Source organism: Amblyomma americanum, chromosome 6, assembly GCF_052857255.1.
Source record: "Amblyomma americanum isolate KBUSLIRL-KWMA chromosome 6, ASM5285725v1, whole genome shotgun sequence".
Taxonomy (NCBI): Eukaryota; Metazoa; Arthropoda; class Arachnida; order Ixodida; family Ixodidae; genus Amblyomma; species Amblyomma americanum.
Genome location: NC_135502.1, coordinates 78,623,450 through 78,639,311, shown reverse-complemented (window position 1 = coordinate 78,639,311; position 15,862 = coordinate 78,623,450). Strand labels below are relative to the sequence as shown.

Here is a 15,862-nt window from a genome sequence, read left to right as displayed (position 1 = left end):
TTAGTGCAAGTAAAACGCGTACAACAAGAAAGATTACTTAGCACAACAAAAAATGTTGAGCTAAAATGCGAGCACGTGCTTGACAGGAATGTGTCCTTGCATTGTCCATATCTACCAATTATGATATTACACGGAAAGGAAATGGGACGAAGGAACTGAACTTGTGTGCTGCCCGATCAAGCTGCGGTGAGACGAAGGGGCACCGTATCAAATAAACAGCAACTCTATCGATCATCCGCTGCTTTTGCTTTTCAGCTTGGGAATCGCAACACAGCGTTCCCGCTTGTACGGGGAACAGTTTTAGTGCCCTCTCCCAGCAATCGATGAACCAAACCGGTTTCTACTTATGGCGCCTTCCAAGAGATGACGCCACCTTCTCACAGTCGAGTCAAGGCCGCTCTTTTCTGACCTTGGCATCAAAACGAAACAAATGTTAGAGATAGGGCTCTCAGGCGTTTATCCAATGCTACCTCAATATTTCAGCGCCTGACTTAAATGACAAGCATCGCGTTAGCTTCGTCACCATCATCAGCCTATATAAATCGACTACAACGCAAAGACATCTTACAATGACCTTCAATATTCCTTCCTTCGCTAGTAAAGGCAACCCTATGTCAGCAAACTTCCCTGATTGCATCAACTAGTAATGTTACAACACATTAAATGGTGACGTGCAATGTCCTACCTAAATAATCTGCGATTCGCTGATGACATTGCCTTGCTGAGTCACTCAGGAGGTGAACTGCAAATCATGATCAATGAGTTAGACAGAGCAGAACGATGGGTCTAAAAATTAACATGCAGAAAACCAAGGTAATGTTCAACAGCCTAGCAAGGGAACAACAGTTCGCAATTGGAAGCGAGAGCCTGGAAGTTGTAAAGGTATACGTCTACTTAGGGCAGGTAGTGACGGCTGATCCGGATCATGAGAGGGAGATAACTAGAAGGATAAGAATTGGGTGAAGCGCATATGGCAAGTTCTCGCAAATCATGAGTGGCAGTTTACCAATTTCCCTCAAGAGAAAAGTGTACAACAGCTTTATCTTACCAGTACTCACCTACGGAGCAGAAACGTGGAGGCTAACGAAAAGAGTTCAGCTTAAGTTAAGAAAACCGCAGCGAGCCATGGAAAGAAAAATTATAGGTGTAACGTTAAGAGACCGGAAGCGGGCAGATTGGGTGAGGGAACACGGGTTTATGACATCCTGGTCGAAATCAAGAGAAAGAAATGGGCTTGGGCAGGGCATGTTATGCGAAGGCAAGATAACCGTTGGTCCTTAAGGGTAACGGAATGGATTCCAAGAGAAAGTAAGCGTAACAGGGGGCGGCAGAAGGTTAGGTGGGCGGATGAGATTAAGAAGTTTGCAGGCAAAGGGTGGATGCAGCTGGCAAAGGACAGGGTTAATTGGAGAGACATGGGAGAGGCCTTTGCCCTGCAGTGGGTGTAGTAAGGCTGATGGTGATGGTGATGAGTCCTATTTATCTCAAAAATTCTACTTTACAAAATTAGCGGTGGGCTTTCCTGAAACACCAGGTATATATATTGTGAGCGCGTTGAGCGAATTTCTACATTTTTCCCCTGTATATACCAATCATCATCATCGCTCGCATATGTTCGAAGGATCGCGCGCTTAGGGCCAGGCTGTCCTGGAATAAAGACGTTCATCGAAGCGGTGGCTCAGAAGTGATGGAGGTGCCCTTCCTGCTCTCAACCTCTCGCTTTCAACTAGTCTCCAGTCCTCCCTGGAGCTTTGTTCCGGCCTTCCTATGCGTCCACGGCCCTCAGGTATGGATGAGGCAACGGAACCCGGCCATCCCCACCGTCTCTGCCCGCTGCGGCGGCCACCCCGGCCTGGACAATCACCAGCCGCCAGCCCCAGATCTTTGCGGGACTTCGTAGAGACGACGTCGAGGACTGGCTTGACAATTACGACCGCGTCAGTGCTTTTAACACTGGAAAGACTCCCACAAGTCGCTCAACGTCGTGTTCTACTTGAGTGACGTCGCAAAAACGTGACTCTTGAATCCCGAGGAGGACATATCCTACTGCCCACTTTCACAGAGCAGCTGCGCAAGATCTTCGGCACGCCTTCTGGTCGGTCTGAGCTGGCTAGAAAGAAGCTCGCTACTGGTACGCCCCCTGGCGAGTCCTATAAGTGTCATATCGAGGACGTCATCGCCCTTTGTAGTCGCGTGAATGCTAATATGCCAGAATCGGAGCGCTTTTTACCACATTCTGAGGAGCATAGGCACCGACGTTTTTAACACTTCCCAAGAGCCCGCTACTGTGCCTGTCATTACTTCCACCTGTCAACGCCTGAAAGAGCTGCAGTCATACCGCCTCCAGCAAGACCTCACTGGGTTACTCACTTTAATGGGTGCCTATGTTCCTTTATCCGCGCCCTGATACGGAAGGAGCTGTCGGTGCAGGTCACAGTCCCGCCAAGCTCAAATGTCCCGCTTTCCACAGCGGATCTACGCAGCATCTTCAAAGATGAAATCGCTGCTTTCACCTGCGCCATGGCCCCCACACCGTGTAACCCCGTCTCTCGCACGCCCACCTACGCAGAGAATGCTTCGCGGCCACCTCCCCAGTCTCCTCCGCCTTGTCCAGCACCTGTGTGTGGTCACATGGCTACTGTGGCACCATATTCTTCTCAGCCCCGCTATGTCCAGCCCTGGCGCTCTTCCGCTCCCCTCGCCCTGTGTGCTGCTACAGCGGGATACGTGGTCACATTTGCCGTGTCTGAATCGGCGCCAGCAAGACGAGCAACGAGGTTATGCTCCCTACGAGCGTGCCTGTGTGCGTCCGCCTGATGCTTTTGCATTTTCCCATCGCTCCGCTTCGCCTACGCAATCATCTGAAGCATCTTGGTCATCGCGCTCTACTCGACGCCGCTCCCCTTCGCCTTTCCGCCGAACGTCACTGCTCCGTACCGCTTCTTCAGCCTTCGCTCCAAATCCGGAAAACTGAAAGAAGCATTTTTTTTTTTTTTGGGGGGGGGGGGGGGGGTGTAGTTTCTTCGTGTACGAACTGTGCAGTTCCTCCCGGCGGCCCGTCGAACATGTTGCGAGTAATCATTCAAGACGCGGGCGTCGAGGCCCTCATCGACGCGGGCGACGTTTCTTCCGTCATACATATCACCTTGTGTTCACGGCTGCGCAAAGTGACTACTCCATACACCGGTCCCCCACTCCGTGGAGCCAATGGCACTCCATCAATCCCACGGCGCAATGTACAGCGCGTGTTCGCATCGATAACCAGCGCAGAAGCGGTGTCCTTGTCGTCGAGCATCCGCTTCGCGCTCAGGAGGTGCTGGGTTCGATCACTAGTGCCACCAGGTACCCACCGGATTTCTTACGGGTACAAGATTTCCCCGGCCTGGTGATCGGCTTTTCAGGGGTGAAATGCCTTGGAAATGGGTCCCGCGCGAAACTGTTGCGTTGACGGGCCAGTGATTCATCCTGCCGTCGGCCGACCCTAAACCCGCCTTGTGCGATAGAAGCCCACTTGTGGTTCTTCTAATTGTGCGAGTATGTTGTGCTATCGTCGTGCCTTTATCAGCTGATTTCGGGCTGAGAATTCTTGTCGTCGGCGTCCGCCCTCATCTCTTGCCGCGAACGCCTCATCCACATTGCCAACACCGAGCCAGTCCCTGCTTATGACTGTTCACCTCCGCAATGCTCGCTGCAGTGAACTCTGCGCTGCACCCTGGACGGGAAGAGTTCGTCATCGTTACCTTAGATTACACTCTCGACGGCGGTGCCTCAGTTACGCCAGCTCCAAGGTGGACCTCCGACGGTATCGCTCTTGCCCGTAGCTTCACCTGTTTCACCCGCGTTTGCTTCAGAGTTTGCTTCTCGTATGGCCAACTGTCGTCAACATGCGCGCGTGAACACTGAAGTCGCCCAGCAAGAACGAAAACGCTGTTACGACCAGCACCACCGTACTGTCTCCTTTCAACGCGGTGATGAAATTCTCCTTTGGACACCTGTCCGCACCTCTGGATTGCGCGAGAACTTTCTTCATTGCTTCATTGTGCCTTATATGGTATCGTAACACACCTCGCCCTTCAACTACCTTGTTGCCCCTTTCCGCGATCATCGCCGACGCTCAGAAATAGTCGTTCGCGTGTCACGCATGAAGGCACACGCTCGTCGCTCCTCTTCCAGCTAGGATGGCCGTTTTCCTGCCGGGGGAATTTGTGTTGTTGTTGTTTGCCGAAGCGGTAGCTCACAATACTGTATATATCGCCATGCGTGTTTTGCATCTGGCTACAGGCTCGATTATGGTTACTACGCAGTTTACAGGTGTTTGCCACATGCCACGGTAGGTAGGTTGTGATGACATCACAAGGTCACGTGACCAGTTGGGTCACCTGCTTCTCCGCTCCCAACGTCGCCGACGATGACGAAGAATCTTCGGCAGAACGGGAGCCGTGAGTGACAGGCGCGCATAGAACGGCTGCGTCATTGTGTCATGTATCTAGTGCTTCACCTATGCAATGCAAGCCCGCACAATGCGCAGAGTATACTTGATATACCACTTTAATTACACAGCAATACCATGAATAAGAAAGCATAACCACGATCAATACAAAACCAAGATAAACAAAGCAATGCAAAACAATGGCTCCAAAGTTCTAGCGCAAATAATTAGAATTAGGCCTAACTACGCGAATCGACCGTCATTTTTTTTTTTCATGTCAGCCGCATCGCTCTCTTCGCAATCGGAGCATTTAGGACGCCTCGACTGAGTGAGCTGCGCGTCTTGCTTCAAAAGTTACGCCTGCATACCACCCCCACCCTAGCGGCAACCTGGTCGTGGGCGGTACAGTACCATGCTCCCATCGGCGACACCTGCCCTTCTACCTCGCCCCTGTCTGCGAGACGGACACTATACACCTGCTTAGGACCTGCTCCTCTCAGCACACTTTACGGCAAAAATAAATGCTTCGATGCGGACCGCTTCCACGTCGACCGCCGGATGGAGACGACTGGATCTTCAGGAATCGAGCGTGTATCTTTATTTGTAACATAATACTTTATGCCAGAAGGCACGGTGTCGCAAATTAAAAAAGTAAGTTGCCGCGACGCGGCGCTAGCCAGCTGAAGGGACTCTAGATCGGTTGAAACTACCGATCTCTGAAGCAACATGGGAGCTCTTCCGACTGCTTCAGTTCATCCGCGTTCCGCCGTAGGGCGCCACCAAGACGGTACTTTCCCCAAAAACCATGGAGGCAGCGGAAAGGCTAGCCGACAGGGAAGAGTAGGAAAAGAGTATAGGAGACGTCCTTGATCCATAGTTTCTTACTACACCGCTCTAGACTAGAGGGAAAGCTGGCGGTTCTGCACTTCCAGCGATTGGTTAGGCTTGATAGGAAAAAAAAAAGGAAAAACAAGCACACTGCACGATATCCCTAGTGAACTTCTGCGCCGATATGCTAAATGCGTCCATTTTATCCAACAATACTCTATAACAAGAGCTTTAAAACCTGATCACTTCTTCAAGATTGGCGCGGCGGTGTTGTGATTCCGCTTTTGAAATGCGGCAGTCGAGTGCAAGTTATTAACTGTAGCCCGGTTTCGCTCACTTATACGATTTGTAAGGTTAAAAAGCCTGCAATTGCAAAGCATATCACTATTTCCTTTGAGGCGATTGATTTCCTCTTTTCGTATCAAAAGGAATACCGAAGTGCTTTGTCCATTGTTTCACAACTAGTGGAAGCGGTTAATGATCTTCATGTAGCTTATGATCCTCCCGGAAGAAATGATGTCATCTTCATGCACTTCTCCAGCGCATTCGATACGGTACTGCACATATTCTGAACTCAGTCGCTGTCTATCTGAGTTTTCGTGTGCAATCTGTTCGTATTGAAAACTGCATGTCAAATTCACTTGAAGTTTTGTATGAAGTTTCCGAGGCAAATTGTGGGTCTTTTAATGTTTCTCAATTATATAAATGACATTCTCATTGTTTCTGTAAAATTAAGGTCTTCCGCTGAAGACTCTTTAATTAACTGCACTGTGAGCGATACCGCTGACAGGATTAAAATAAGCCGAAGCCGGCAAAATTTATGTGATCGATGCATAAGATTAAGTAATTAAAGTCGACGTTTACTAATACAACAAGAAAAAAGTCTGTACTTTTCTTTGCCTATAAACTTGGAGAAAACTTTTTGTCAAAAGTACACTGATTTAAATACTTCGGCATGATTATTCATCATGATCTGTATTGGCGCACACTAGTGCAGGAGGGCTGCTGCAAACCGTATCAAAAACAGTGCTATTTAAGAAAGAAAATAAGCATGCGCCACAAAACGTGGCGTAAGCTGCGCCCAATAGGTATTTATTGGCCTGGTTTCAGAGTACACCTCCTGCGATTGAAACCTTTACCAAGTGTTCTTGAGACAAAAACTCGAAGAAATTCAGAGAATAGCAATGCTTCCTTTTTGTTCGTTTTCTCGGAGAACCGATTCTGTAACTGACATGTCGAAATTCTGCGAACTGGAACCATTAAAAACACGAAGAGAAAAACACGACTGGAATTGTTTTCCCAGGAAAGCAAGGTTTCACCAAAAAACAAAGAAATGTACCTTCACCCGCGTCTAAAACAAAGTGTAAGTTTGAACCAAGCCACAATAGAGCCTTATGAAACGCACCTAAATGTGCTCCAATACTCTTTCTTCCCTCCTTGTATTCATTTGTCAGATATCCTTCTGGTCTACACTACACAACCACAAAATGTTACAGTTTGAACGTTCATTGCAGTCGTATTTCAAGAAAAGTGAAAATTTAGAATTTAACGTTGTTTTGTTATTTTTTCCTGTTACTCTTTTCTTGCTTTTGACCTTGCGTTTGGTGCTGTGTCGTCTGTGTCTGTCATTGTGTTTTTGACAGTTCCTCTCCTTTAATGGCCCTCAGGAGAAGGCTGCAGTAATCATAAATAAATAAAAAATTAATACGATGAGCCAATCTTTTCCCATTCATGTAATCCTCCCCTTTCAGTGCCTCCAGCCGGTAAACCCCGCTTACAAAAAAAAATAAAAAAAGTTGCGCCACGATGCAAGTTGAAGCTGGCACTCGCATGCACGGTGAGAGCTTGAAAACAAAGATGTTATGCCCGGGGCGCGTATCCACTTGTAGACGAGCAACCTTCCGAGTTGTCCCATATATCCTTCTTTGTTTTAATGCCCCACGTGTCTAATGTGTTGTTCGCGGCCAAGGAAGGTTGAGCCACAAAACCATCGCCTATGTGTTCTACGCATCCAATTTTCTACCCAAGTTCATTTATTTCTCTTGATTTCAGCCGGGATATCATTAACTCGGGTTTGTTCGAAAATCCTCGCAGCTCTCTTTCTAGTTTTAAGTTATTCCTGCGTAAATTTCCTCTGCACGGTTATCAATGTTGTCCTTCATTCTATTTCAAGTCTTCTCCTAATCCTCCAGGTTCCGGCCCGGCAACGGCTGATACGCTGGATATGGCGGTTACGGAAGCAACGGTGGCTACGGGGACTATGGGACTGGTAATAGCATTGGCACGCAGGGCACAAGTATCTATTTTTCTCCTAAGAAATATCTCCTAAGAAGCCTCAGCGTGCCTGACAAACGCACTTGAACATATTCTTATTTTCCTCTGCTTATTTTCCTTATTTTCCTGGCCGGCCACCACTTGGAATCACGCACAAGAACACATTCAAGAGTAACGAATGCTCGCTACTTAGATGCAGGTTGGTTAAGGCGGAGCTACAAGTATTAGTCGTGGTCATAGCGCTACGAGTACGAATAACACGGACAGCAGAAAAAAAGTCACAACTTCCAGTAATTAGTCTCTAAATTACGCTTAATAGTGGTCTAACTGTACCGACGGTTGTAAGGTGATATGCAACATTGCGAAGAAAAAAAATGGGCTCACGGCTCCTTTTTCTTGCGCGTTTGCAGTTTGCACTGCAGTAGTGCACGGCACGCATATTTGAAAGCGGCAACTTTCACCGGCTGCGTTTCCGTGCAGGCACCCTTTTCTCCCCAGCACCGTCCAAAGCGCTGGCTGGCTATTAGGGGGCAAGTAGCGCATGGACGCGTACAGCGGCGCTCGCAGGCGGTACGCAACCACCGAAATAAGCCGAACGAGGTCATCAGCTGAGGCGCCTCGAAAAACAAACGTCGCCGCACCCGGGCGTCGTCGTTACCCAAGTGCTGCCGTTACGACGCAACTGTGACGTCGCCTTGTTTGCCCCTTTCGCCACGAGCCTCGCAGCTGGCCACCGCTAAAGAGGGCGTGGCCGTGATACTGTTTTCATAATTTTGCGCAGATCGAGTCGGGCACGCGCTTTCGGTGCGGAAAAGCAGTAATCGCGGCGCTCCACTTTGAATCCGGTGAGAAGACTGGAAGGGGGGAGGGTGACTGCTTTTTCGCGTACGCCTGTCTTGCTATATAAGCGCCGCCGCCCGAGCTCCGGTCACACACAACCAAAGGACTTGACTCCTCGATCTAGACAACGCCAGCACCACTCCCAGACGTCACAATGAAGGCCTGCGTAAGTCTCACGAGTTGCGGCAATTTAGGGAGAAATCATAGGCTTCGGCATGTTATCCCTGCCTACATTGTCGGGAATACGGCAATTCTTTTGTTCATATCAATATCATGCATGCGTAGAAATGTACCTGTCGTGTCGGCGACCGTTAAGTCGAGAAACAAAAGAACTTGCCTTTATCAGTTTTTACTTACCACTTACAGGCAGCCTGACAAACAAGACAAGCTGAACGATAAACAATTGGGGCCCATCCAATAGGACGGTTTAATAGCCCAAGCGCCGCTCCCCTCTCTGATGATTTCGGCTAACGAAAAAGACCCCACGTTGGCAGGCGCGCACCGTTCATGAATTAGTGATTTCAGTAAAAGAAGCGTAATTAAATGCTTTAATTGCATTGTGTAGAAATTTATATTGAGTCTTCATTGGCTAAGGTAATTAAATAACTTTTCTCTCGCTTCTTTTATTAGCAACAAAACCGAAACTATAGAGAAGAAACAATGCAATGGGAATTTAAACGCCTTAAAGCAGTGAAAGATTACCTATAGTCGGGTACAACTTTAGAAGACAGGAAAAGCCCCGCCCAATGACCGAAGCGCAGAAGCCAATTGCCTCCGCTACTAAAGAAATAGTCCCGCTCTAAAAATTGTGACTGCTTCTAAAACGCATATTTCTCGGTATAAATAAGATTTGTGTATCTTGATGAGTGGTTTGGTAAAATTGTCATGATGGAAATGCTACAGCACATGCCGGATCGCGAGAGAACAATAACTCCGTGTCTTCTACAACGCTGTGCGTCGTCTGCTACGGAGAAAGATTGACGGCACCAAACGATACTCGAACGACTCCCTGCTAGACGCTCGGCTATCTTATCATACTGATGCCAACGATCGATCGTTTGCGCGCTGAGCTGTTTCCTGGGATCCTGTTTCCAGACGAAGCGCAGCGCAGTGTCACCGATGTTCCCTGTTATCTTTTCTCGTCGGCTCACGGCTCAGAACAAACGCACGCGGCACAAATTGTGCATCGTAAGCTCGCAATTATATATCCGGCATGACAGGCGCCTACAGACAATTTCAATTCAATCTGAAAAAGGGAGACGCACACCGCTGATGCGACTCGGCCCAGTTCGAATCGAGGGCGGCCATGTTAGCCATGTTCTCCGTCGGCGGGGTCACCGGCCGTCCGGCTGATGACGTCACCTGAAGTGCGCGCCTATTGGCGGAAACTCGTGTGCATCCGCCTTTGAGGGGCAAATGCCGCTGCCTTCTAAAGTTGTACCCGACTATAGGTTTCTAGTGTCCAAAAGAGCTCTAGAAGCAATAGACAGCTATTAGATGGTCATTTTTATTTTGATCAGTGGCTGTTCGGTTAACACAATGTGTATTTTTTCGGAGCGATAAGAGACTAATAATGGTAGATGGGCCAAGACCGACATAACGCCATAGTTGAAATCAACCTAGACGCTTACTCACCGCCTATGGCAAAGAACTGCCTCTGAAGCATTGCCCAATTTATTAAGTTTCATTGGTCACTACAGAAAATGTAATTATATGAAAGTAATGCTCTGCACCAACACCTGCGCAGCGAAATTTCAGCGAAGTACATGTTGCGGGTAGTTTTGTTTAGCACATAAAGTCTATACTCAGGGACACTTACTTTTTTGCGAAAACGCGTGGAACGCCTCAAGAGAGTATTGGAATGTGCTGGTCAGGTTTATATCTGCGCCGTCAATGCGGAGAAACATGAGGAAGAGCAGTCCGTCTTCTGGCTAGAGAAATTATTTTGTCTGATATAAAATGTAATTTTCTGAGCGGGGAAATTCACATAAAATACACTGTTGCACTTTCCAGATCGCGCTCCTTGTCCTCTCTGCCATGGTTGCGACAGCGTTCGCAGGCTTGTATGGCTACGGCGGATACGGAGGATACGGAGGATACGGTGGATATGGCGGCTACGGAGGATACGGTGGCTACGGAGGCTATGGCATTGGCTATGGCATCGGCCACATCGGCTATGGCGGCTACGGCGGTTATGGCGGCTATGGTGGCTACGGCGGCTATGGAAAATTCGGTGGCTACGGAGGCTATGGTTACCACGGCTAAAAAGGGTGCTGAGCCATTCTCCATCGCCAAAGAGATCTGTAAAAAGTCCACTTCTCAATAATAAACAAAGACCAGCAACAAATACAACAGACCCTGAGTAAATTATTCAAGACATTAAAGACACCAACAGCTTTGTTTAAATCAACGGTAGCATCTCCTTGCAGATAATTTCATCTCTAATAACATACGCACATTATTCGCAAAGGAGCTTATGAAAGTTTCACTCCGGCATCGCTTAATATTCTGCAGGTATCTGTTCTGAAAATTCAACAGAAACAAAACTTCATTCGACTTTCCCTCCAGCTATAGCCACAAATCTTACAAAAATAATTTGTCATTTAATGCGTGTGAATAAGAAAGTGCAAAATTGAGATTCGGGTGTGCTCGACACACAACACTCAGACCCGAATCCAGTATATAAATTTCGTTTGACTTTAAGCTCAAGCCCAAATCGACCATTGTGTATCTGCCTACTTGCACACTACCAACCGGTTCTGCCTATGCAAATTTTGATCAGCCCTCTAGTATGTGGATAACAGCATAAAATATGTAACATATGTCGCCTATTTGTGTGAATAAGAAATTTTCAGGCCAGCCTGGATTGCAAAGTTAGCACAAAAAAATCTTTGTCGACATAAAAGTCATCATGAAAACGCAGTCAAAACAAGGCCGCTTTTCGCAATTGAAAACAAAAGACGAGCAATCACAGGGGAGCTAAAACAAAAATCCTGTAGCAGGGCATTGCTCTATCCATTTCCCAAAACCTGACCACTGGCGCGGCTTTTGCTATTGATGATGAAGACTGCAGTAATACGAAGTAAGCTTTAAACATGTTATAGCAAAGCGTTACCAATTTAAGCGTTGAACGAAGTGAGCAGCATGATGTTGGTTGCGATGGTAATGCTTGCTTTCTTAGACTGCGTTAAGACATCAAACGCCAGATTGTTAGCGGCGGTTGACGGGGGCAACAGAAACGAAGGAGACAGGACACAACGCTTTCTTTCGTTTATGGTGTTCATTTCGTTCGGCGCCAACATTACGGAGGTACCATGCAACAACTAGCCTACAAGGATGCCCTAGCAAGGCATTAAACACTTGTTCTCATACTGTTAGTATTAAAACCAAGGTGTAATAAGGGAGTAATTACGTGCTGACATCCACCCAAGCTCAGCCATACAGTTACAAAGAAAAGCTATACAGCTTCCACAGAAAATACGCAGGTAAAGAAAAAATTATTGACCAATTCACTCTAGGGCTACGATATACTATCAGTCCCGGTCAGCTAGCTGGTAGAACGACTACTCTGGTGAAGACGTCGTCCCGGGATCGAACTCCGGACCAGGACGAATTTTTCTCTATCAACGAAATTTCTGTGGAAGCTGTGTCGCTTTTCTTCGTAACCGTGTGGCTGCGCTTGGGTGGACGCCAGTGAGTAATTGTTCCCTTATTACGAATCTACTCCACCTTGGGGAGAGAGAGAGAGAGAGAGGGTTTATTGATAGGAAAGGCAGAGAGGTTGGCCTGAAAAATAAATATCTGGCCTGCTACTCTGCTCTGGGGGACGGGAAGAGGAGATAAAAGAAGGTCACGATGGGGGACGATGATGATGGGAAGAGGCAGATGAAAAACTACTTAAAAAAAATCACACTTTCTGACATCACAAACGCGAGACAAGGTCCGTGTCGCTCAAAAAGCGTGAGACTCAAAAAGCGTGAGAGCGCTCGCGTTGCCTTTACAGTTCTAAAACTATCTGGCCAAGCGCCGAGGATCAAATCCTCAGAGAGGAGCGATGTGTCCATAGGCTTCAGAGCAGATGCGAGTATGAGTCTTTCACGTGCATACGCTGGACACACCACTAAAACATGTTCTATAGTCTCTAGCACGCCACATGTGGTACATTCCGGGTAGTCCGCTTGTCCTATTAAGTGCAAGTATTTGCGCGTGAATGCCACATTTAAACGTAGTCTACGGATAACGCTTGCAATAGGGCGAGGTATTCCGCGAGGAACTGAAAAGGTCATCGTCGGATCTAGCCGTTTAAGGCGGATGTGGCGGGTGTCTGGCAGGGCCCAGTACCTAGCCGTCTCCCTCCTCATCAATTCCGAAAGGAGACAAGTTGTGTCCACTATAGAGAACGGTACAGCTGTACGCAAGCCCCTGCTGAAGGCGCTCCTTGCTTCAGCGTCGGCGGTCTCATTTCCATCGAGTCCGCAGTGTCCGGGGATCCACTGAAACACTAAACGGTGGCCGTTTCCCTGAGCAAATGATACGAGACTAATGATATCAAGAGCCAGAGCTTGGTAGGCTGTGTGGCGTAGGAAGCATCCTAAAATGTGTAGCGCAGGTTTACAGTCGGTGAAAATGCAACACTCCTGAGGCGGTTCTCCGCATATGTGGCGAATCGATTCCCAAAGGCCCACAAGCTCTGCAGCGGTTGAAGTAGACTTGTGTCCCAAAATTAATCTGCGGGTCGTCTGTTGTGCAGGGATTGCGAAAGCTGCTGTTGATGCATTTGGAGACGCAGATCCATACGTGTAGACGTGCACACATTTGTGGTATTCTGACCAGATGTAGGCAAGTGCGAGTTGCTTCAGTCCGCTAACCGGCATCGCAGACTTCTTGATTATGCCAGGGACATGCAGGCAGACTGAAGGCTGAGCCATTATCCATGGGGGCTGCAAGGAATGATGCGGCAGGCCATAGTCTGATGGCAATTCGGAGCGATGGAAGCGCAGTGCGCGTGCAAAACTGCTGTCCGGTCGCTCATCAAAAATCTTCGTCAGCGGGTGACAGCGGTGCCGTGTAAGCGCACGTAAATATACACGAAGTGGTTCGTGTGACAGGTAGACCAATATTGGGCACGCACGAGATTCCTCAATCGTGCCTTTGTTCGAGGCACAACGTGGTAATCCGAGGCATATCTTGAGCGCCTGTGCTTGGACACTCTCTAATGTCCGCAAGCAGGAAATACTCATGTTAGAGAGTACAGGAAGGCTGTAACGAATGTAGCCAATAAAGAGGATATAGTAAAGTCGAAGCAAGGAGCGCTCCGTTGGGTCCCATTTAATGCCTGCCACAAAGCGAAGCACATGGCAAAAAAGAGGGAGTCCTTTCTTTAGCATGTTTATATGCCTCGACCATGACAGATCGCGGTCAATGATAATGCCCAAAAATCTGTGGTGGGAGACGTATGGTATTGCAACCCCTTGAGGAGTTACCGGGTAGTGGCAGACAGACTTGCGCGTGAATGCGACCACAGCACATTTTTCAGCTGCCAAGTGCAAACCCTAACGCCGTAGGTACCTTGAAGTAGATGACACGGCACGTTGTAATCTCGCACGCATTTGCGGACGTGTCGAACCGGACGCCCAGATGCAGATATCATCAGCATAGGCACTGATGTGAATGTTAGTGGGAAGTTCTTTCACCAGTCCAATCAATGCCACGTTAAATAGGGTTGGGCTAAGAACTCCTCCCTGAGGAACTCCACGGCAAACCTGATGCCGGGTAGTCTCCCCATCAGGCGTAGACATGTAAACAGACCGGCCGTTGAGGTAGCTCCCAATCCACGAATACATCCGGCCGCCAACGCCAATGTCGTCAAGGGCACCAAGGATGGCGTCATGAAGTACATTATCGTAGGCCCCTTTGATGTCCAAGAAGACTGCAGCGACGAGTCGGCGACTACGTTTTTCATGTTCCACTGTCGATATGAGATCGATTACGCTGTCAATCGAAGAACCTTGGGGAATTTTTTAAACGTTGTACCGAAACAAAGGTGCTTTGGTCTGGTTTGGTTTATGGGGGTTTAACGTCCCAAATCGACTCAGGCTATGAGAGACGCCATAGTGAAGGGCTCCGGAAATTTCGACCACCTGGGGTTCTTTAACGTGCACTAACATAGCACAGTACACGAGCCTCTAGAATTTCGCTTCCATCGAAATTCGACCGCTGCGGCCGGGATCGAACCCGCGACTTTCGGGCCAGCTGCCGAGCGCCGTAACCAGTCAGCCACCGCGAAGGCTGAAAAGGGTGCTTCTAAACCCCATAAGTAAGGTAAGCCTGGTTTAGAGAAGTCCACCAACTTGTGAGACTACCCATATCATTTCACACTTTTTGAAAGGCTGACGACATGGATGCCAGAGAGTGCCATCTGACTTCCTATGGCGCTTTCATAGCAGTGACGCATGTTTTTGTTGTTTTTTTAAGAATTCCCCAAATGACATATGGGATTTCCAATGTATGCGGGATTTGACGAGGATACAGGAAAGTTCGCAGTTTTAAATGCCACCATAAATCAACCATTTGAAGGTCAGCCCTCCAATAGCTCCATCAAAGCGGCATATCTAGAGAAGCAGCCATTTATTTTATATTTAACGGAACTTGCGAAACAGTGTAGCTGCTGCAGAACAATTAGCAGATGTTCCTAAAAAAATCGGCCACATTTCTGTATTAATTTAAAAGATCTACAAACAAACCGTGGCCACATTTGTGAGGCAGGATAGCGAAATAGGAGCACAATTTTTTTTTTCGAGAGCTTCGTCGCTTTGATTCACACAGACGGTGACATGTAAAAATGAAGTTTCAGCTAGCCCAATACAAAGCACTTCATAAAAATAATTGTGGTACTTTTACTAACATAAAAAAATTTCCTTAAAACAAATATTATAGCGCACAACCGATAACACCCAGCGCCTGAAATCAAGTGCAATGCATATTTGCTGAATGAGCTGTGAAACTGTTCTTGTGAGCCCGAAACGTGAGGTAGTGCTGCTGGGGGAACTATGAGCCGAATTAAATAACAAATACTTATGTGAAAAAAGTGATTTCCAGCCCAAAAAAGAGTGTTATGCAGAGAGTCGGTTGAGCGGGAAAATATAGTGAGAAATAGCTGATAAAGGTGGGTATAAGTTTACCTGTAGTCAAAGCGCAAAAAGCGTTTCATGGTTGCTTAAAGGGCGATGCCCAACTTTCTGAAGCAAGGTCAACACCTCTAGGAATTATAAGAGAGGATTTTTCAAGAGGATGACTGATGCACAGCGTGAGGAACTGGTTTGAAAATAATCGAGAATGTGCTGTTGGAATGTTGCATTATATACATTAGGGTGTCGATGCGACCGCAGTCAGTCTTCCCGAGGAATTGTCATTTAGTTGCAGCATAAAAATAATTGAAAGTAGTCGAAGAAACAAACTCGAACTCAAACTCAAAACTAGTTCAGGCAGTAT

The 15,862-nt window shown here is 47.7% G+C and overlaps 1 protein-coding gene and 1 long non-coding RNA gene across 2 annotated transcripts in view; one reads left to right on the top strand and one right to left on the bottom strand.

Moving 5' to 3' along the window:
• Window positions 1-15,862, bottom strand: part of LOC144094782 (uncharacterized) — a 293,034-nt gene that overhangs the window by 52,522 nt on the left and 224,650 nt on the right. The window lies entirely within an intron of this gene.
• Window positions 8,428-10,723, top strand: LOC144094778 (uncharacterized). The gene is made up of 2 exons (XR_013306565.1): window positions 8,428-8,537; window positions 10,385-10,723. It is a non-coding gene; the product is annotated as an uncharacterized LOC144094778 (long non-coding RNA).